The sequence below is a fragment of the Triturus cristatus genome, chromosome 5_1 (assembly GCF_964204655.1).
Source record: "Triturus cristatus chromosome 5_1, aTriCri1.1, whole genome shotgun sequence".
NCBI lineage: Eukaryota > Metazoa > Chordata > Amphibia > Caudata > Salamandridae > Triturus > Triturus cristatus.
Window position 1 is genome coordinate 229,067,388 of NC_140587.1, and position 23,061 is coordinate 229,090,448.

A 23,061-nucleotide genomic window follows, 5' to 3' on the forward strand; every position below is an offset into this window, starting at 1 on the left:
TTTTGCATGTTCGGGAGTCTGTTTGCGTGCTCGGGGTATAGTATCTTGCGAACTTACCCATGCGGCTGCCTATTGGCGCGGTCATCTTGTTTTTGACTTGTCCCGCCCGTTCGTGGTGCCTTATTTCCTGTTCCGGGTCGCGCATAGCGTGTTCGCGATGCGCATGTCATGTTCGGGAATGCGATTAACATGTTCACGATGTTTTGTGCGTGCTCGCGGGAAAATATCGCGCAAACTTACCCACGCGGTAGCGACGGGTGCGGCGATCTTGTTTTTCACTCTATGCTACTGTTCTGGGGCCTGCTTTTCTATCCTCCCTCAATCTTTGCCATCCTTAGCTTTTTACACTGTTTTTATGATCTGTTTTATTTATTATCTATCCCTCTCTGGCCCTAAGTCTACATTTTGCATTTTTTGTCTACTTTTACTGGGTTTTTTCTCACTTTTCTCCTGTTTTATATTACTTTCTTTTACTCCTTCTCCTAATTTTATTTTCTCTTATTTTCTTTTGTGCCTCCTGCTCACCCCCAGAACAATGCCTAAGGGTAGTACTACCAACGGCCGCTCCAAGGGCAAGGCGCCTGCGCCCAAGAGCTGCCTGCCTTGCGTCAGACTGCGCCAACCAGGGGTGCAGGCCCGGGAGCTTTGGGGAGGTGGAGGTGGCCGTCCTTGTTTTTTTTTGCAGCGCCACCTCCCCTTGACCTTGGCAGCAGGCGGCAGGCCTGGATCCGGGTACCCGACCCAGGATCATCACCGCCGGTGGGCGAAGGTGCACCGGGCTGTGTTTCACCAGTCCGGGGTCGAGCGCACCCATCACCAGCTGTCCCACCGGTTGTCTGTCATCTTGGACTGGGAGCAGGACCTGCTGGACCTGCTAGGTGTCGAGGTCGTGGGGCTTGGTGAGCAGCTAATATACTAGTAGTATAAGTATTGTGTATAATTTTTTTCCGGATAGCAAGAATACTGCTGCTTACATTACAGGTAAATTACCTTTTAAAATCTTCTGTGATTGTAGGACACAGATGCTCGGCGCTGCTCTTACTTGTTTGCAACTTTGCGCTCGCTTAGAGAACTTAAGTTAGGTAATGCTATTGCTAGAGAGGCTCTAGTCCTTTCTTTGTCCTCCTGTCACTAAGAAGAGATAGTAGTGGATGGATTGATATAGGTTTAGTTAGTATTAGTCACTGAGTGCTGCTTACCCCAGTCTTTAGAAGAACCTTTTGTTTGTTTAATGAGTGGTAACGCTTAGCAGTGTCACTAGCAGAACATCAGACGCAACCAACAATTTGGTGTATGCACAAATGTATGCATTTGTCCTACACCTATGCATTTTTGACAGCTAAAATTTAAATGCAGACTTATTGAACAATTGGCCAGTCTGGAATATGTGGGCTAGGTCAGGTGGTACATAGGCTTAGTTAGTATTCTGGAATCAGAATGGAACACTGGATTAGTGTTCATAAATAATAAGTAGACGGTCCGTGAATCCCACAATAATACTACTAGTCGATCTGATGAGATAGGTCAATTTTATTGCAATTGTTGTTTCCTAAAATGTTTTTTGAGTGTTTTTTAAAATATTTTATTTGTTTCACAGTACACCAATCGTTAATGTGTGTCTCTTTTGTTGTTATATCTTACATGATCAGCACCCAGGGGCAAGAAGACGTTGACACAGGCAGCGGGACAAGATGAAGATGCCTCCCATGGCCAGGAACGCTCCTCTACCGAGGGCTCTGCTGCTGGCCCCAGTAAGTCCTCCAGTGGTTATATTAATAATTATATTTCCCTAACTTTTACTGCACCTTATTTTTTCAGAACTATTATTTCTGTTTCCTAATTCTATTTTTTTTTCAAATCTTCTTCGATCTCGACTGTTTCTAAATTCTTGTTGCTATCCCTGCCTCCAACTGCCTCTGCTATGAGCCTATTCTATGACTCTCTGTACTACTACTATTAGTCTGTCTGTAGCTCAGCTTCCCCAGTTGGCCACTCTTTATTTAAAAGGTTTTAAATAAAACTCAGATTCACCGATAGCTCTAGCCACGGAGTCCAGTCCTTTGTGTTGTCCTCTTCTGGTCTTAAGCTTTCTTGAGGCTTTTCGACAATTCCCACCAACAAAATGCCCAACCAGATATTTGACTATTTTTGATAGGATATACTACTACTGTTGTGGGGATTCTGCACAGCCACATACATAACTATGCACAAGAAAATAGGATGTTGGTGATGGGAGGTTGGACCTTCCTCACACCTCACTCAGAGCACCCAATCCCCTGACGACTAGCTATACTCTCTCATTAGGTCCCCGAACCCCCCCGAAGATACCCAATGATTAGACAACCCAGAACATAATAACACCCTTTTGCTCACTCACTCGTGTAAATCCACCACACCAAATACCACAGAGTCTTTGTGTAAGTTGAAGTTCAAAAGGTTTATTTTAAAATAACAGCTCTGTACGTTGTTCTACAATTCAAATCATTATACTATACGAGCCAGCTAAAAAAGCAAAATACATAAGAATAAAACAATAAACATTGTTACAAGTCCACTGAAGAGTCAAACGATCTCTGTGCGAATTCTGGGGGACCCCTCACCTTAGAACGTAGAAGTACTGGTTACAACATAAACTCTGCAAAGCTCTTGTTTGTTCGTAGAAGAGATTCTTTCACCTGTTCTGATAAAAATGGGGCGCGTTAGATAGTATGCAAGCATTTCTCAGTCATGTCAAAAAGTATAGCATGTTATGGTATTGGCTAAGCAATACGGACTGACCAGAAAGTGGCTTTTTTTTCGACCTCTTGTACGCAACACTCAGACAGTAGCTGTATGAGCTCATGTGGGCTAGAAGGCGTCTTACACAACAAGCTGCGAGGTAACGTGCGTAAAAGACATGAAGCTAAAATGGTGCATGGCTCAGGGTAACTTTGCAAAGAGTAGAGTAGACTAGAAAGACCCTCGGGACCATAATAACACTACTAGTGTCTACTCTACTCCAGTACCCGATTTGGACTAGTGATGTATGTTGTATATGTATATATTAACTTTTTTCCAATCTTGCTAGTGAAAAAGAATGAATAGGGGGAGGTGTATATGGCATCTAAAAATGTGTAATGTTTTTTCTAGGCGTACTACCAATCACCCCCAGTGCTGGGGCCAGTGGCGATGCGGCCATTCCGGAGGGAGCAGGAGATGCGGCAGCGGAACCTGCAGGTGCTAGTACAGGGGGTGAGCCAGCAGAAGCGGCGGGCGGTGGTAAGGTAATATGTTCCTTACTTATTGACATTACACTAGCGGGAAGGGTGTACTGTTTACTCACTGTACTGTTGAGACTTAGTAAGTATGAAGTTGCAGTGAACATTAGACAACGGTTGAAGAAGACACCCTTTCACTAGCAATGGCATTAGCAGCAATAGCATTAGCAGCGTGAGTTGAGTAACCAATTGCCTCTTCTATCTGACTCCAATTCAGCTGTGAAAGTAAAATGGAGAAGACTAAAAGTCAGATCAGATGACCTTGATGGATGTGTTGAACAAAAAGGGAAAGAAGGGTGGAAGGAGGAAGGATGGGCGAGATGTAATATGACTGGCAGAGAAGGATACTTTGGAAGCATGCATAGGTGGCTGATAGGAATCAGATGCATGGGTTGTTGAAGGATGGGTGGAAGGTCAAAGAAAAGATGCCTGCATGGTTGCCCAAACCGTATGGGTGGATAGGATAGCAAGAATCGTCAGCGATGTTTGAGTAAAACTCAAAGCCAAGGCAAGCAAGGACACATGGGTGGTTGTTGGTGAAACAAACTAAGGTTTGTTGAGAGATTAAGAAGAATGTTAGACATTTACTTTGAATGGATGGATGCCTGGATGTATTCATCATAGATAGCATAGGTGGCGACTGTCACTGTATGCAGACCAGAGTCTTTGAAGAGAATGTAAAAGAAACCGCGCCACAGTAGCAAAGCCGAGGGGAATTTAAATTGTATTTTCAGAATACTCCCTTGACTCACAGTAGTTTGCAAGCACATCATATATATATATTGTGTATGTATGTAGTTATCAGCGCCTTCCTCCGACTCAGAGGACCACTCCCTACCTATGTTAATTTTACTGTCAGCCAGCCTGCTATGGGGGGTGGCCTATCTGTTGGTTACACAATCAATCAAAATAAAGTACCTCATGTCGTCCCATATATAAGCAATGGTCATTGGATCAGATAAATAATCTGCCTTTTAGTAGTAGTCTGGGCAGGGTGAAAGTGAAATTGAGCAATTGCCCTTGATGTAACAGAGAGACTATGTCCAGTGCTACCCTAGTAGAAAATTGTGAGCTTCCCCACCTGCAGACAGTAGTAAATAGAACTAACGTATGACTGCGTCATGAGTCAGACTTGAGTATGTTTGTCTTGGGCGCAAGCTGTCTGAGCTGGCATGCCGGCTACAACAAGGTTATGTAATTTCGCTAAATTAAAGAGAAAAAGAAGAATGGTGTCCTGAGCCATAGTGCTAGTATAATGCCTAAAACTCCCACAAATGTTAGAGGCTGAGGAAGTGGGAGGACAGATACATACCACAAATGTTATGTACTGTGCTTGCTAGTACTACAGCTACTATGCCACTATGTGCTAAGAGTTTTGGTAAAATATAATTTTTTTCTTTCTTGATATAGCTCCTCAAAAGCCAACGAGGAAGGAGTTGGCTGTCATGGCCCAGCGCCGGAAGCTGGAGGCCATCTGCGTGGAAAACCGACAGCTGGTGGCTCTGGCGGCGGAGGAGGAGGAGGCGGCAGCAGCTGCAGCCTCCTCCAATGCCCCGGGCCCAAGCCAGGCTCCTCCAGTTGTTCAAAGCCGCAGTCAGGCAGCCACCAATCGCCGCACGCCTACAACATCCAGCACTACTGCTGCCCCCTGTGGATGTAACTGCAGGGCCTATGTGTGCCGCATGCTCCTCCGGCATGCGCAACTGGAGGAGGAGGTAGAGGAGTTGAAGAAAAAGTTCAAGGCCATGGAGAAGGACATTAGAAGACTATCCTGCCGCTAAAGACCCTGTTAAATTGCCCCTTTTTTATAGCTTCTTTTGGTGGGTGGGAATCGGGCGTTGGGGTTTTTCACAATTGGACATTGGATTTTTGGGACTTTTAAGTTGTGGACATTGGTTGGGGTTAGGGAGAGGGGTGGGTTAGGTGTTGTTGTGGGATTTTTTACATAGTTTATTTTTGTTAGGGGATTAAATTATATATATTCATACTTTACATACAATGTGGTTAGTGTTTTGAGGGTGGGGTTACTGTTTTACGTCACACTGTTTCCTTGCAGCTGCAGGGCCACAGCCAGTGTTTGATTTAATTATTTGGCTGAATTTGTAAGACACAAACAGATAGATGCGGTACCCCTCACTAAGTGACTTGTCCTACTAGTACGGTCAGTCTCTCCTCCTAGTCCATTATTATACCTCCCCCAGACATCTTTTCTTTTCTTACTTGTTATTGATGTTTAAGTTAGGCACAGCGATGGCTGCATGACAATGCAAGTTGGGTTTCCAAAGAGAATGCAGAATCAGATGCCATGGTTGTGGTGGTAGTAGTAGTAGACACTGGCAGTAGCATTTACAAAAAAAGAAAAAGAGTCAGTCAGTCTCCTGAGAGAGACTCTGGGAGGAGTAGTAGAGCGAAGTGAATAAAACATAATGGGTGAGGGGATAGCCTAGTACAGCTAGTCACTCAAATAGGCCTACACTAGACGCAAGCGTAACCTTTAGTGCTGTGTGTAATAGCAGGAACGATGACAATCAATGCCAGCAATTAATAATGATTGATTATGTCCCTTTGTTAAAAAAGTTACCTCGCAAATATACTTATCATGGGTGGGCAAGCAGAAGAAGATCCTCCCCTGAAATTGAATTAGTGTTGCTTTCGCCATTTCCGCCCCAGCCAGCGTGTGATCAATTATTGGTGTACATTTAATGTAGTCACACCTCAATAAATGACACAGCCCGGGGGAAGAGGGTTAGGGTTTGATGAATGGTTGGGAAGGGGGGTTTTGGGAAAGGTTTGACAAAGATAAACAGTACGCATGGACAAACAACAAAAGAAAGCACAATCTTTGTAGACTACCATATCCATAAATGTGTTAAGGGTGAAAAAGGAAATGCATGCATGATGATGATAACTTGATGGTTAATGATAAGTTAAACTTACTAACTACTACTACTAGACAATTAGACAGTGCAGGACATCAGAATATTAATATTAGGCACTTTGACTTGCCTGTCTGCCCTCATAGAGAGAGACACAGATAACAGATTACATACAGTTTGTGTTCTGTTCTGTTGTACCGGGCTTACTTTTAAAGATAGCAAAGAAAATTTACAAAATAGCTGTAGGGATGAATTATAACTTATAAGCAGAGAGCAAAAATAATTAATAATAAAAACAACCCACGGTATTAATGATTGAAGACAAAAAATGAAACAAATTGTTTCAAAGATGAAGAAAGTTGATACTGTTACTGTGTTATCCTGGTCAAATGGAGAGTTGCATCTCGGCATTCCTCTTGGTCCTCAGTCCCTTCCATGGATGCTCCGTCCATCAATTTTGGGTGACGCCACTGCCTGCCTGGCATATGTAGATTCATTGGGAAGGTAAGTGTGCGTTGTTTTTCCAAGTATAGCACAGGGTAAAATCCGGCCTCTAAGTGTAAATGGAAAAACAAATGGGATATTGGAATATCAATGAATAAAATAGATGCATTAATTACGGTGGAGTGCAACAAGACAGAGAAAAGAACACTTTTAGACTGAGGCGGCATGGATAGATACATCATGTCTGTCTACTCTGTTTACAGCATTTTTTAAGCTACACCAACAGGACAGAGCATGCCCACGGCACCGGGTCGTAACCAAACCTCCATTTAGCTCTAATTTAGACAAAGCCCGACAAAGCACATATACAGCAACCTAACATTTCCAAAATTTAGTGAATAAATCAATGCACCGCTGTCAGTCATACCACTGCACTCGACTCCACCACTATACGGTCATGTAGGTCTGCTGTGGTTCTTGTTGACTTGTGTTTACCTTCTATGGCACTTCATGAAATGCAGTTATTCAATTAATCATCTCCGATCCTAAGTACTGACTGACTGCGAAGAGTATATGTGGTCATCATGATCATGGTGTCCAATGGATAGCCCTGCAGTAGAAGTACAATTTTTATTAAACAACAAGTCTGTTTCCAGCGTCATTAAGCAGAAACAGTTACAGGAGGACACATTATATACAGCAACATAGCATTTCCCAAAGTAAGTAACTAAATCAACACACGGCTGTCAGTCATACCTCCACTAGTACACTCGTGACTACTCGACTCCACCACTACACAAACTTGTAGGTCTGCTGTGGTTCTTCGCTTATTTACCTTTTATTATCATTTGCGCTCCCTAGCTTCCTATGGAGGCGCGGATTAAATTTAAAGTTTTGTCCATTGCCCATTCTGCCCTGTATGGTCGGGGACCCGGCTACTCGCAGAGGAGGTTCTCTTTTTACTTACCGTCAAGACAACTGTGCTCTGCATCTAAATTGATGGTTCAGTTCCCCCGTTTCATCCGCCAAAGGTTGGGCGGCTGCTCCCTTGTTCGGAAGGCGGCTCTTGGTTGGAACCCCTTGCCTTTGGCTATACGTAGTATTCAAGACACTCGGATCTTCAAGAAAAAGCTGAAAACCTTCCTGTTTTAATTTCTAGAATCATGATCTATTTCAGGTTTCGCGCCGGGACACTCTTTGGAGTAGCTGCGCCCGCTACAAATTCATATAACATAACATAACATGCCACTTGAATTGAAATGCCCAGAGTTATTCCACCAATCATCTCCGATCCAACTGACTGACTGCGAAGATAGTATGGTCATCATCATGGTGTTGTACGTGTTGGCCAACTCCAACTCAGTCTGTAGTGTTCCATATTCTAAATTGCAATGGATACTGGCCTGCAGTAGTAGGAGTACAATTTGGTTATTAAACAACAAGAAGGGAAACATTGACTGTCACTTGAGTCACTTTTGGTTGGTAGATTAATTATTAGTACAGTTTGACTTCATGCACAACGTCATCAACATCAACACAAAAAACAGCAATCACTCTGAGTCTGCATACAACGCATGCATTGCCAACATTAGTACAGTACCTGTCTTGCTCTTCTCTTTTGCTGTCAGATGTCTAGTTCTTTCTGACAGGTGTGTGTTTTTTTACCGAGCCAGTGGCCTCATTATTACTCCACAATCATTTTGAGTGTTAGTCGCTGTTTCAGTTTTCTTACTCATCTGTCGCACTTCTTTGTTGCAGTTAAAGTTGGTTCACATCATCATGGTCAGTACTGTGAGATGGGCCGTGGCCTGGGTAGCGGTCATTGTTCAATTGAATTGAGTTTGCAGAAATGTGACATGTCAGCAAGTTTCTTCAAAGAGTCTCTTGTCTTTCTCTGCCAAGTACATTCTGTTCTGACATTGATGAGCTTTTTTATGCCTGTCGAGGCGATAGCCTATTTCTGACAGGAACGAGTTTCAGCTCGTAAACAAAAGGAGTGGGCAGTAAAATGCACAGAGGTGCAACTCCAATAGGCAAATAAAGAGAGAAGACGGTGGTGATGGATTTATTTGTTGTGATTTGATTTGAAGCAGAAAAAGACAGATACACACACAAATAAAGGAAGGTAGAAAGTAACAATTTGAAAGCCTAGTTGTCAGGAAGGAGGAGCTTGTCCTCAAACTCTGGTGGTTTGGACAGAAGTAGGTCATGTAACCCACTACTTATGTCATCAAAGTCGCTCTCCTCTTCCTGCTGTGATTCACGTATTTTGTAGTCTGGTGGTATAAAGTGCTGATTCATTTTGATCATGGTTAACCTCTCCACGCTTTTGGGAGAGAGACTGGTCCTTTTCACCATTACAATGGCACCAGCAGCACTGAAAACACGCTCAGAAGAGACACTTGCAACAGGGGAAGCCAGATACTTAAGCGCCAGCCTGCTGAGCACTGTCCATTGGCTTCTTTTCCCATACTAATACACCAATGGATTTCCATCCATGAAGACCTCTATTGGGTCATCCAGATACGCCTGGACCATCTGCTCAATGCTCAGGGGTGTTCCGATGTGCTTGGCCTCTTTTGCCTTTGCATCAGCTCTGGACTTACCATACCCCTGCCGTAGAAACCAATCAGTTGCCGATTGTAGTGTGGATGATCCTGTTCTTGCTGTTGATGTTATTGGTAGTGTTGGTGTCGGTGACTGCTGGGAGGCAAACGCACTGCCCTCAGGCTCTGAAGTAGAACTTGACTCTGGAATCTGCCCTGGAGTACTTGTTCTGGGCTGGGGCGGGGGGCCTCTAATTACCAGCCGTTCGTTTTCAAAGTCAATGGCTTACTCAGCTATCAAAGTTTTGTACTTGGCAACATCCACTTCTGAAAAAGGAATTACTGCCTTACTGTTCAGAAATGCTTTGTACCGTGGATCCAAAATTGCAGCAGTAATGTAATGTGGATGTGACACTATGTTATTTTGAATCCTTGTATTTTCAGATAAGCGAACGGCTAAGGATTCTGCCAAATAATGTGCGTCTTGTTTATCATCCACACCTGCGTACGTTTCAGACACCTCCTTCAGCTGTTGCTCTAGCATGTGCAAGAAGAGGGTAGCTTGGCCCATGGTACAGTCCTCCCTGCTGACTTCACGTGCAAAGACCTCAAAGGGAAGTAGCATCTCTGTCAGACATTTAACGAGGTCCCATTGACCCATCTCAACGGTTATGCCTCTCATAGTAGGATCCCCTAATCTTCACATGACATAAGCATTGAGTGGTATGTACTGCTCAAACAGACGATTAAGCATGCAATAAGTTGAATTCCAATGTGTTGGCACCTCCTGGATGAGTGCTTTGACTGGCATTTTATGCTCACATTGAATGACCCTCAGCTGCTTCCGGGCTTTAAAAGAATGGCTGAAATGTGTGCATATTCTTCTGCAGGTGACCAGTAAGTTGCTGACTTTGTATTTATTTTTCAGAAAGGCTTGAACAACAGTGTTAATGCAGTGTGCCAAACACGGGACCCTAAAATAGCCACCATCTTTCATGGCCCTAACTACATTACTGCCATTGTCCGTGGCAACAAAACCAATGTTAAGCCCTCTTGGGCGCAGCCACTCAAAGACCTTGCTGTTAAACTCATCCAAAATGTTTGCAGCAGTATGAGATTTCTCCATGGCAAACATGGCTACAGTTGCATGTTTGCGAGTGGCATCAAAAATCTCAGCAGCGTCAACATCAGCAGATATCTGTTCTTTAAGCCCCACGAAAGAGATCCAGTGTGCAGTTATGCACATGTAATCAGTGGCTTGGCAACTGGTCCACATGTCTGTTGTCAGGTGGATACTATGAACAGCACTCTGCTTCAAGGCGTTTCCAACAATTCCAGCACGCCGTGATGTAGTGCTGGAACAGCAACTCTGGCAAAATAGTAGCGGCTGGGAACCCGCCATTTTGGGCAGATGGCTGTCATAAATTCCAGAAAACCCACCCCTTCAACAAAAGAAAAATGGAGAAGGTCCAGTGCTAACATTCAGCCAGCTTCGCATTGTACAAACATGCTATTGGGTGGTTGCGTTCGTACTGCCCCTCCACCGGCCTAAACATGCTGATAATGGTGGGCTGCATGGTTTTCCTTCCTCTTAGGCTCAACAACGCACTTTTTTTCACTGCGGTACTTGTTGCTGTCCCAGGCTGACTCTTACTCTTGTACCACTAAGATGTTGCTGAAGATGTGGTCGACAATAACACTGCACTGCTGGGGACAGGGCTACTTTGTGTAGCACTACCAGAGAGAATGTCTCTCTGTCCTTCCTCTCCCACCGTGATCGGATCTTCTTCTTCTACTCGTTTATCCCCACCAACACCAATTGTTGCAGTTTTTATGCCGCGAAGGTGGTACTCCCAGTTGATAAAGTGGTGTTTTTTCAGATGGGTTATTTGGCCTCCGGTACCATAGTTTGTACCAAGCTTACCCCGACTAACAGAGGTATTACAAATGGAGCATATAGCAATGTTCTCCTCCTTTTCACTAACCGTAAAAAAGTCCCAAAATGGGGAGCTTAACTTTTGCCTCCTGCTGGAGGTGCAACTTCCAATGCTGGATGAACTGGAGGGTGTACGTTGAATTTGACTCTGTGCTGTACCACTACATACTTCTACTGAGGTGGTGTTTGTGCTGGATGTAGGTCGCTGACGGGCCTTTGCTAATGCAAATATGGAAGCTGTAGGTCGTGTTGGTGTTACTTGTGTTGGAAGTATGCGTGCTACATCCCTCGCAGCAACTTTGGATAGGGTAATAATGGTTGTCTCCATCTCTTCGGGGCCGGGAGTGATGTTCGTGATGACTGGCTCATCATCATCATCATCCTTCTGTTCTACATCAACTTCCATAAGTGTAAGGCTTTCTGGAACCTTCCTTTTCCCTAGCCTGGTCTTGGGACGTGTCTCCCTCTCAGACTCAATTTGTGGCTTCCAAGTGGCATCTAGATCATCAGAAGGGGGGCTAGGCGATGAACTTGGACTAACCCTCCTTTTCCTTGGTGGGGATTTGGAAGACAATTGAAATTCTGAATGAGTGGCTTCCTCTTCTTCCTCTGCATGAGTCTCAATTTCCTGAACTGCCCCTACTTCGGGAGGAACAACAACTACTATTGCGGGCGGTGAATGCGGCTGTTGTTGTTGAGCACTGATCTTCTGTGTTTCCTCCTGCGTTGATTGGGTACTACTTTGAGATAGCGATAAGTTTAGCTCAGGCTCAGCATCACTGCTTTCCACCATTAGGCTGGCTACCTCTTCCACACTCATGTGCTTGGGCCTGGGTTGCTGGGTTGGTGCCACTGATTCAGAGGTGCTGGCCCCAGCTTGCCCCCCGAACACCGTTGCAGCAGGGGTCATTATCGGTTTCCCAAAAAACGTTTTGGGCGGCACACCAGATTTAATTGTCACTTCCTTCTTCGTTTCCTTCTTCTCAATAGCAACTTTCTTGGTACTGGAGGACCTGCTACCTGCTTTCTTTGGGCCCATCTTATTCTGATGTCAGCAGCACTCAGTTGCACAAGTTGCAGAGGTGTCTGGTCAGGTCACTCACACGTCGTGTACAGCAGCAGGACGTCTGTCTGGCAGCACAACGGGCGATGATGACACACCTCCTCCTCGGTGTTTTGTACACCTAAAAGCAAAAAAGCCAGAAGAACATCAGTCAAAAGATAGTACAATCAAACTAATATAATATATAACTTCTTAGTGTGTAGTGGTGGTCACAATTATAAAATTTTAGTAACTCAGTGAACAACAATGTAGCAATTTATGAGACTTTGACAACAAGGCCAGGGCTTTCCTGGTGTACTATACTGTGCACACTCAGGAAGAATAAGAAGAGCAAAGAACAAAAACAAAAATGTAGTGTAGCCTGTGTTTGTCCTACATTTGTGCATCACGTGGGATGGATGCAGCATCAGGGAGCTGCAGCTGGCAATGGGGATGGATTTGGAAGCAGACAAGAGGAACAATGGAAAGACACGCAGGCCTATGTGGCAAAAACAGCACACTACTAACTACCACCACAAAATGGCCCCCAGCCAAATGGTCAGGCCAGCCACAATAACAAGAAAGTGAAGACAAAGGACAGGACCAGGAAGTTGGAGACTCTGGGGAACTTCCTTCCTCTTCTAAAAAAAAAAAAAGAAAAGAAAAAAAAAATGACTTCTTGCTCCAAAAACTACAGCCAAATGACAACCTGAGGAGTTTTTTTTAGCAAAATGAACAAAATCATCGTTTTCGAGAGGGTTTTCTGCTGCTCTCGAGATATTCTTTGCCAGATTGCAAATTCTGCGTGTTCGGCATTGCGATCTTTACAAAAAGTCATTATCACGTTCGCGAACACGCATATTCAGCGCGCAAAGAAGACAAAAGGTGTAAGTCTGTGTTGTTGCGCTGTGCGGAGTTGCCAAAACTGCGTGAGCTGAACACCTAGGGTTACCTACTGGCTGTAAAGGCCTATTTATTTAACACACACCAAAAAACTGAAATTCCACCCCAAAAACCACATTTTGCAATTCAATCCAATGCCATAAATGGTGTTAAAATTCAACTGACAACACAGAAACGGTTTTTAGGCACCCATGATGAGATGACTACCTCTGGGCCTACTGGCAGACTAGGCCACAAGCTTGGGACTGAAGCCTATGGCAAAAGCAAGTACACTGCCTAACTCCACAAAATGGCCGCCACCCACATGCCCAGGCCACCCACAGCAAGTGAAAACACTAGACAATAAATGCAGGCCTATGGCAAAAGCAGTGGACACAGCCTGGATGGCTCCACAAACTGGCCGCTAGCCACCCGCAACAAAAAGAAATAGAAGACAGACAATGCAATCCTATGACAAAAGCACACTGTCTGCCTTCACAAAATGGCCGCAACCCACATGGTCAGGCCACAACAACAACAAGCATAAGCCAAGGGGAACAAAGAAAAGACATGCAGGCCTATATGGAAAAGCAGCACACTACTAAACTTCCAACACAAAATGTCCCCAAGCCACATGGATGGTCAGTCACAACAGGCCATGGCAAACAATGAACTCAAGCAGGCCTATATGACCAGACAAAGGAGGCCTGCTAAACAACACAGCTTTAATACAAAAATGCAAAAACGAAAATCAACAGGGCTACGAAAGGTTGGAAAGTTACACAGCAAGCACAAACACACATCCATATTACTTTGCAAATTAAATGTTTTAGGTGTTACCACTTTATTCCAATCAAGATGGCTTCAGGTGTGCCATACTTTTGTCATAAGTAAGACTGTTAGCGCTCTAGTTGTTCTTTAGAACACTCTGGGACATCTGTCATTGGGCTATAATTGGGGTACATCTGGGTGATAGTTGTGCTACATTTGGGTTCTTTTGCCTCTGGTGGCCATCTTGGGAGACTTATTTGTTATGAAGTTTCCGAATTTCCTCATTTTCTACAGTCTCCTCAGTAGGAAATACTTTCAATATTTTACTTTGATTCCATCAAGAAGGCATTCAGATGTGTCACACATTGCCATAAATTCAGAATGTTACCACTCTAGTTGCTCATTAGATCACTGTAGTAAAGCTGCTGCTCACCAGGGAAGTCTGCTGCTCGTATTGAAAGTGCATGTTTCAGTCTGCATGTCAGAATTTTTTAATGAAATAGAAGAGGATTTGAGAAGTCACTCAAAATGTGCCCTAATTTTTCTTTCTGCAGCACTAATCATACTTTCTACGGCAAAATGAACCCCCTCATTTTGTTCCTTTTTAAATTAAATGTTTTAAGAGTTACCACTTTATTCCAATCAAGATGGCTTCAGGTGTGCCATACGTTTGTCATAAGTAGGACTGTTAGTGCTCTAGTTGTTCTTTAGAACACTCTGGGAAGCTGCAGTAGAACACAAAGGAATCAACTGACAGTCTCTGCCCTTGTTGGATGTACATGTTTTACTGAGAATGTCAGACTTCATTCTCACTAGGCCTGGGCAGTAAATTTCGTTCCGTTCGCGGAATTTGCGATATTTTTAAATTTTCGCGTTCCGCGGAGAGCGCTAAAATGTCAAAACTTTCGCAACCTGCCGCGAAACTAAAGTATTTTCTTATTCGCGCTTTAAAAATCCATTCTCGCGCTCGCGGTCGCGACTTACCGGGTCTCTGCATTCGCTGACGAGTTTTCCTATCCGTTCGCGCCCGCCACAAGATGTTGGATTGTTGGTAGCCGGTCGCGCTATCCCGCGAGAGTTTGCGATCGTGAACACGTCATTGCGATCGCGAATAGGAAATAAGCATCGCAGACAAGATGGCCGCGCCCATTAGCGACTGCATGGGCAAGTTGGAGATATATTTCCCCGCGAGCACACAAAAACACATCGCGAACGGGCGGGAAAAGCAATTTCCACATCTTCGCGAAAGCTTTGCATGCTCGCAGAGATTTTGTGCAATTTTGCGATAATTTGCGAACGTCAATTTTGTAAATTCAGCCCACCCTTAATTCTCACAAGACTGAGAAAGATAATGTGAATTTACAGAAAATATGCTCTCAGTTTAGCTTATAGATCACCTTCCAAACCTCGGTGGGGACAGCATGAGAAAATAGTTTTCTCTCAAACATGATTCATGATATCCCAGCAGAAGGCTTTTTCACATGGTAAAATCACCTTAGAACACACCACAATTCCGAAAATGAGTATGGTACCATCAACAAATGAATTATAATGTAACTAAAGTCTTAAAACCCTTATTAACTTAAATGCTTTTTAATGAGGTGCTATCATGTATATTGGTCCCAAGATGACTGCCAACACTTCTTGGATGAAGTGCTGACAGCCAATCAGATCTCACTATGAGATGTGTGGTTAGGCTCCTCCCAGATATATCTATGATTTTACTTTTGATTTTCTCAGCAACTACTGAATGAATTTACACCATTTAACCAAAAGGCACGAGTGTGAACCAAGGGCTTCTCTTTTCCAAACTTTGTGTAATTCCGTTCAGCTGTTCGGGCTGCAGCTGCGATTAAAGGTTCCTATGGAACATTGCATGGGGAAAACACATTTTGGGACCCCCCTTTTTCTCTGCCCCCGCTTGATGAATCACCCTGAGACTGTTAGGATAGGAGCGGACCGGTGCGCCCCACCAGTTTTGAAAATTTCACGAAGATTTGTCTATCGACGCCAAAGTTATTCTAAATAGAATGTTGCGGATCTTCAATGGATAATAGGTCCTAACTATAACTACCTACTGGCGACCGCCAGTAGGTAATACATATATATATATATATATATATATATATATATATATATATATATATATATATATATATATATATATATATATATATATATTCACTTAAACAACCATAGGTTTCACACACGTTATATTTAGGAATTAGCATTTAAAAAACCTTGCAAATTCACTGAAAAAACCATAGGTTTCACACACGTTATAGTTAGGAATTAGCATTTAAAAAACCTTGCAAATTCACTGAAAAAACCATAGTTTTCACAGATGTTATAGTTAGCTGGACATTTCCCTCGTAAAAAAACATTGAAATTCCCCCGTTATAGTTAGTTCAGCTAACCATAACTCGCGCGCCCGCAATCCACTGCTGATGACGTCACATATTACATCACTCATGACATGGTCAGTGACATCACTCATGACATCACTGATGACATCTCAAATGACATCACTGATGACATCATCCTTGTGTAAGAGTGGCAGACCTCCTCTTATCCGAATATAAACTTTGATACACACATTGAAAAATACAAACTAAGGTTTTGAATACTATAGAGATACCAATACCAGTTAGAACAACCTATTCAGTAATTCCAAAATCTACATGCGCATCCACTCATTCATCAACACTTCTATATAGTCACTCATACATGTACTCAGTCATCATATGTACTCATACACCTATACATCCTGTTACACACCTACACTCATACATAGAGTTACTCACACACATACTCACACATGCAAATAAACATCCATTTAGTTGCATGTACAGCTATACACACACCAGTACACTGACTTCTACAGAAACGTACACATACTTACTCTCTAAAACAATCACTTATAGAAACACATACTTATTTATACAGGAACTCTTCCAATCTCTCACTCTCATATATCCTCACTTATATACATCAATACTCACATATACTAGTTCAAAACATATGGACTTACTCATAAAGACACTATTGAGACAGTCATTCACACTCTTACTCACCCATACACACACTCATCCACCCATACTGTCCTGCTCACATACTGTCTTCAAAATACATACAAACAGTGAGTCACTCATTCATGCATCCATATGCTAAGTAACATCCCCCACTGAACCATACAGACACTCATACTGATACTCTAAAAACAAACTAATAACCCATATACACACTCATGTAGCTACTCACCAACCCATGCAGCCACTTATACACAAAGCGAGACGCTGATACAGATATTTAAATATTTAAACATTACTCACTAATACTTGTATTCACTAAGATACTGTTAATAAGTTAGTTATACAATTAATTTTACAAAAAAAAACATCCATTTAGACACTTATTTACCCATTTTGTCTTCCATTAACCTTTAGATATGCATATATAAAAAAAAATATTTTTCGGAAAGATACACATTCACTGGATGATGTCATCAGTGATGTCATTTGAGATGTCATCAGTGATGTCATGAGTGATGTCACTGGCCATGTCATGAGTGATGTAATATGTGACGTCATCAGCAGTGGATTGCGGGCGCGAGAGTTATAGTTAGCTGAACTAACTATAACGGGGGAATTTCAATGGTTTTGTATGAGTGAAAAGTCCAGCTAACTATAACGCCCCTGAAACCTATGGTTTTTTCAGTGAATGTATATATATATACATATTACCTACTGGTGGTCGCCAGTGGATAGTTATAGTTAGGACCGTGTTTCCATAGGAAATCCGCAACATTCTATTTTGAATAACTTTGGCGCCGATTGACGAATCCTCGCGAAATTTTCAAAACTAATGGGGCGCTCCGCTCCGCTGCTACCCTGAAAGTCTCGGGGTGATTCGTCAAGCGGGGGCTGATAAAAAAGGGGGGTCCCAAAACACATTTTCCCCATGCATTTTTCCATAGGACCTTTAGACACAGCTACAGCCCGAACGGCTGAACAGAATTACTTGAAATTTGGCAGAGAGGTAGTCCGCAGGTCAAGGATGTGCCTTTTGTAGGTCTGGTGTAAATCTGTTCAGTAGTTCCTGAGAAAATAGCATTTAAACCAATATATATCTCTGTAAGCGCGCTCCGTACGCTTACCGTAAGCTTACCGTACGCGTACGGTGGCGTGCGCGAGCTCAAATCTGATTGGTTGTCACATGACTGTAAACATTCGAATCGGACGAAATCAGGAAGTGTCGGCTGCCATTTCGTGTGTTTCACAAAGAAAAAAAAGGGAGATAACGTGAAAAGGGGGCAAGGAAGAGAGTTACAGACCCCCTAACATTTGAAAGGGGGTCAAAGAAGGACAAAAAAGTACGAAAAAAACATTTATTAATTTTTAAAAAAAATCGCGGGGTACGCGTACGGTAAGCTTACCGTACGCGTACGGTAGAAAATAAAAATAAAAAAAGAAATAAAATTCAGATTTAAGTGTTTAGATATTAGGGGGCTCTAAAAAGAGCCGTTGTGTTTATGAAGTGATTTTTTAGTGGTACCTACAAGTAAGTACCGATGCAGAGTCTAAGGTTCAAGAGGAAGACTCTGTTCCCTTCATCAGTGAAGTGTACACCATCTCCTCTATAAATGTCTTGCATGTTGTAACGCAAGTTGTTGTGGTAAATGGAACCCATACCATAGTCTCGGAGGAAAGCAGAAACAGATTTGTTGACGTGCTTTCTTGCTTTGTCAATCTGTGGACAAAAATGATTGGACCAGTTCCATTTTTGCCTTTGGCATATGTTAGAATACGCAAAGGCAGTTTTAGGGAAAATTGAAAACAGTTGTGCAAAGGTCTCCTTCATAAGCATTTCCAGACCTACCCCAGTCAAAGTGCCTAGGTCATTGCCACCACAGTGCACTATTATGAGGTCAGGGTGTTGGATTTGCATGAAGGATTTCACCTATGGCATCAATTGGTGCCACTTTAACCCTCTCTGACCAATCCATTTAATGTCTACATTTGGCAAAGCAAGATCTCTCACCATACCTGTTTTCTCTGCATACTTTTCACTCCAGAAGACATAGCTGTGCCCTACAATCCACACTGTGAACATCTTCCAAGGAGATCTGGATGCACTCAGGAGGTGTATTTCAGTAGAATGGGAAAAAGAAATGAAAGACAGTTTGGAAATGGAGGCATACATATTTTTTAAAAATAAAAAGAACTCATTGGCTGTTTCACACCATTCTACACTAAAAACTAGGCTGCATGTGTAAATTTATAGAAGCATGTTTTGTATTGGTACAGAAAAATGTGTTACCAAAGAACATTACTATGGATTTGCTGTTAGGTTTGAAAAGTCAAGCACTCTTGCCCTTTGAAAATGAAACATTGTGTGGTGAACTTCTGACCTGACTCCACACAGCAGTGTTCCATGAGCTGTTGCTATGGTAGCAGGCAGAAGTCAAGTTGGGGGAAGGGTACTAGGCAGAAGTCAAGTTGGGGGAAGGGTACTTTTGGAAAAGGGTTGGTTTTCAACCAATAGAAATGTGTGATTACATTTGAAAAAAAGGGGGAAGCACTGAGATTTGTGTGGAAAAAGAGAGGGACCATTGCCATTATCTGGTTCTGCTGAGAGGAGAGAGGTGTACAGAACAGAGATCCTGGCTCTGATAATCTGCTGTTTGAGTGCCACATTTCTTTCACAACTAACTAATTTTAAAGGTGAGGTATGAGTTTGAGAGGGGATGTATGTGGTAAATTAAGAAATGAATAATAGAATTGGAATTCCTTTTGTTGAAGTTGTGTTTATCATTTTGTGTTTTGGGAGAAATTTAAATGTAAGGAACATGTAAAATATTATGGACTATGTTTTCACCATAAATTAAGGTGTACTGGTATAAATGAGGAATACTGTTTTCTGCATAGAATCAGAAGATGACTCTGTGTGCAAAGAGGAATTGTTGACAGAGATTTATTGCGTATTACTCTGGTAATTTTACATTTGCATTAGTAGGAAAGGGGCAGCTATTTTTCTGCAGAAGCAGACTCTTAGCACACACCCAGCTGCTTACCCTGTAGAATCATGCATAGTATTCACAACCGAGTGGGGTTTGAGGTTGCAGTGAGTAATGCAAATACATTCAGCATCACTACGGCTGGTTGCCCTTGCTGGAGTGTAGTCATTCACCCAGGTTACACATGTTCCTGGTCTCAAAAAGCTGTTTGGACATGTGCTGTTTTCAGAATCTGAAAAGTGGATTGAAAATGTGTCAGACAGTAAAAGTACTTATCACTTGCCAAAAAAAGAGCAGTAAGTGTGCTTTCAAATTGGCAAAGAAATTTCGTTTTCTGCCTAATTTCTAACCATGACTCTGTGTGCAAAGAGGAATTGTTGTCAGAGATTTATTGCGTATTACTCTGGTAATTTTACATTTGCATTAGTAGGAAAGGGGCAGCTATTTTTCTGCAGAACCAGACTCTTAGCACACACTCAGCTGCTTACCCTGTAGAATCATGCATAGTATTCACAACCGAGTGGGGTTTGAGGTTGCAGTGAGTAATGCAAATACATTCAGCATCACTAAGGCTGGTTGCCCTTGCTGGAGTGTAGTCATTCACCCAGGTTACACATGTTCCTGGTCTCAAAAAGCTGTTTGGACATGTGCTGTTTTCAGATTCTGAAAAGTGGATTGAAAATGTGTCAGACAGTAAAAGTAATTATCACTTGCCAAAAAAAGAGTAGTAAGTGTGCTTTCTAATTGGCAAAGAAATTTCGTTTTCTGCCTAATATCAAACCATGACTCTGTGTGCAAAGAGGAATATGTTGTCAGAGATTTATTGCGTATTACTCTGGTAATTTTACATTTGCATAAGTAGGAAAGGGGCAGCTATTTTTCTGCAGAAGCAGACTCTTAGCACACACCCAGCTGCTTACCCTGTAGAATCATGCATAGTATTCACAACCGAGTGGGGTTTGAGGTTGCAGTGAGTAATGCAAATACATTCAGCATCACTAAGGCTGGTTGCCCTTGCTGGACTGTAGTCATTCACCCAGGTTACACATGTTCCTGGTCTCAAAAAGCTGTTTGGACATGTGCTGTTTTCAGAATCTGAAAAGTGGATTGAAAATGTGTCAGACTGTAAAAGTACTTATCACTTGCCAAAAAAAAGAGTAGTAAGTGTGCTTTCAAATTGGCAAATTAATTTCGTTTTCTGCCTAATATCAAACCATGACTCTGTGTGCAAAGAGGAATTGTTGACAGAGATTTATTGCGTATTACTCTGGTAATTTTACATTTGCATTAGTAGGAAAGGGGCAGCTATTTTTCTGCAGAAGCAGACTCTTAGCACACACCCAGCTGCTTACCCTGTAGAATCATGCATATTATTCACAACCGAGTGGGGTTTGAGGTTGCAGTGAGTAATGCAAATACATTCAGCATCACTAAGGCTGGTTGCCCTTGCTGGAGTGTAGTCATTCACCCAGGTTACACATGTTCCTGGTCTCAAAAAGCTGTTTGGACATGTGCTGTTTTCAGAATCTGAAAAGTGGATTGAAAATGTGTCAGACTGTAAAAGTACTTATCACTTGCCAAAAAAAGAGTAGTAAGTGTGCTTTCAAATTGGCAAAGAAATTTTGTTTTCTGCCTAATATCAAACCATGACTCTGTGTGCAAAGAGGAATTGTTGACAGAGATTTATTGCGTATTACTCTGGTAATTTTACATTTGCATTAGTAGGAAAGGGGCAGCTATTTTTCTGCAGAAGCAGACTCTTAGCACACACCCAGCTGCTTACCCTGTAGAATCATGCATAGTATTCACAACCGAGTGGGGTTTGAGGTTGCAGTGAGTAATGCAAATACATTCAGCATCACTAAGGCTGGTTGCCCTTGCTGGAGTGTAGTCATTCACCCAGGTTACACATGTTCCTGGTCTCAAAAAGCTGTTTGGACATGTGCTGTTTTCAGATTCTGAAAAGTGGATTGCAAATGTGTCAGACAGTAAAAGTACTTATCACTTGCCAAAAAAAGAGTAGTAAGTGTGCTTTCAAATTGGCAAAGAAGTTTCGTTTTCTGCCTAATATCAAACCATGACTCTGTGTGCAAAGAGGAATATGTTGTCAGAGATTTATTGCGTATTACTCTGGTAATTTTACATTTGCATTAGTAGGAAAGGGGCAGCTATTTTTCTGCAGAAGCAGACTCTTAGCACACACCCAGCTGCTTACCCTGTAGAATCATGCATAGTATTCACAACCGAGTGGGGTTTGAGGTTGCAGTGAGTATTGCAAATACATTCACCATCACTAAGGCTGGTTGCCCTTGCTGGAGTGTAGTCATTCACCCAGGTTACACATGTTCCTGGTCTCAAAAAGCTGTTTGGACATGTGCTGTTTTCAGATTCTGAAAAGTGGATTGAAAATGTGTCAGACAGTAAAAGTACTTATCACTTGCCAAAAAAAAGAGTAGTAAGTGTGCTTTCAAATTGGCAAAGAAATTTAGTTTTCTGCCTAATATCAAACCATGACTCTGTGTGCAAAGAGGAATATGTTGTCAGAGATTTATTGCGTATTACTCTGGTAATTTTACATTTGCATTAGTAGGAAAGGGGCAGCTATTTTTCTGCAGAAGCAGACTCTTAGCACACACCCCGCTGCTTACCCTGTAGAATCATGAATAGTATTCACAACCGAGTGGGGTTTGAGGTTGTAGTGAGTAATGCAAATACATTCAGCATCACTAAGGCTGGTTGCCCTTGCTGGAGTGTAGTCATTCACCCAGGTTACACATGTTCCTGGTCTCAAAAAGCTGTTTGGACATGTGCTGTTTTCAGAATCTGAAAAGTGGATTGAAAATGTGTCAGACAGTAAAAGTACTTATCACTTGCCAAAAAAAGAGTAGGAAGTGTGCTTTCAAATTGGCAAAGAAATTTCGTTTTCTGCCTAATTTCTAACCATGACTCTGTGTGCAAAGAGGAATTGTTGTCAGAGATTTATTGCGTATTACTCTGGTAATTTTACATTTGCATTAGTAGGAAAGGGGCAGCTATTTTTCTGCAGAACCAGACTCTTAGCACACACCCAGCTGCTTACCCTGTAGAATCATGCATAGTATTCACAACCGAGTGGGGTTTGAGGTTGCAGTGAGTAATGCAAATACATTCAGCATCACTAAGGCTGGTTGCCCTTGCTGGAGTGTAGTCATTCACCCAGGTTACACATGTTCCTGGTCTCAAAAAGCTGTTTGGACATGTGCTGTTTTCAGAATCTGAAAAGTGGATTGAAAATGTGTCAGACTGTAAAAG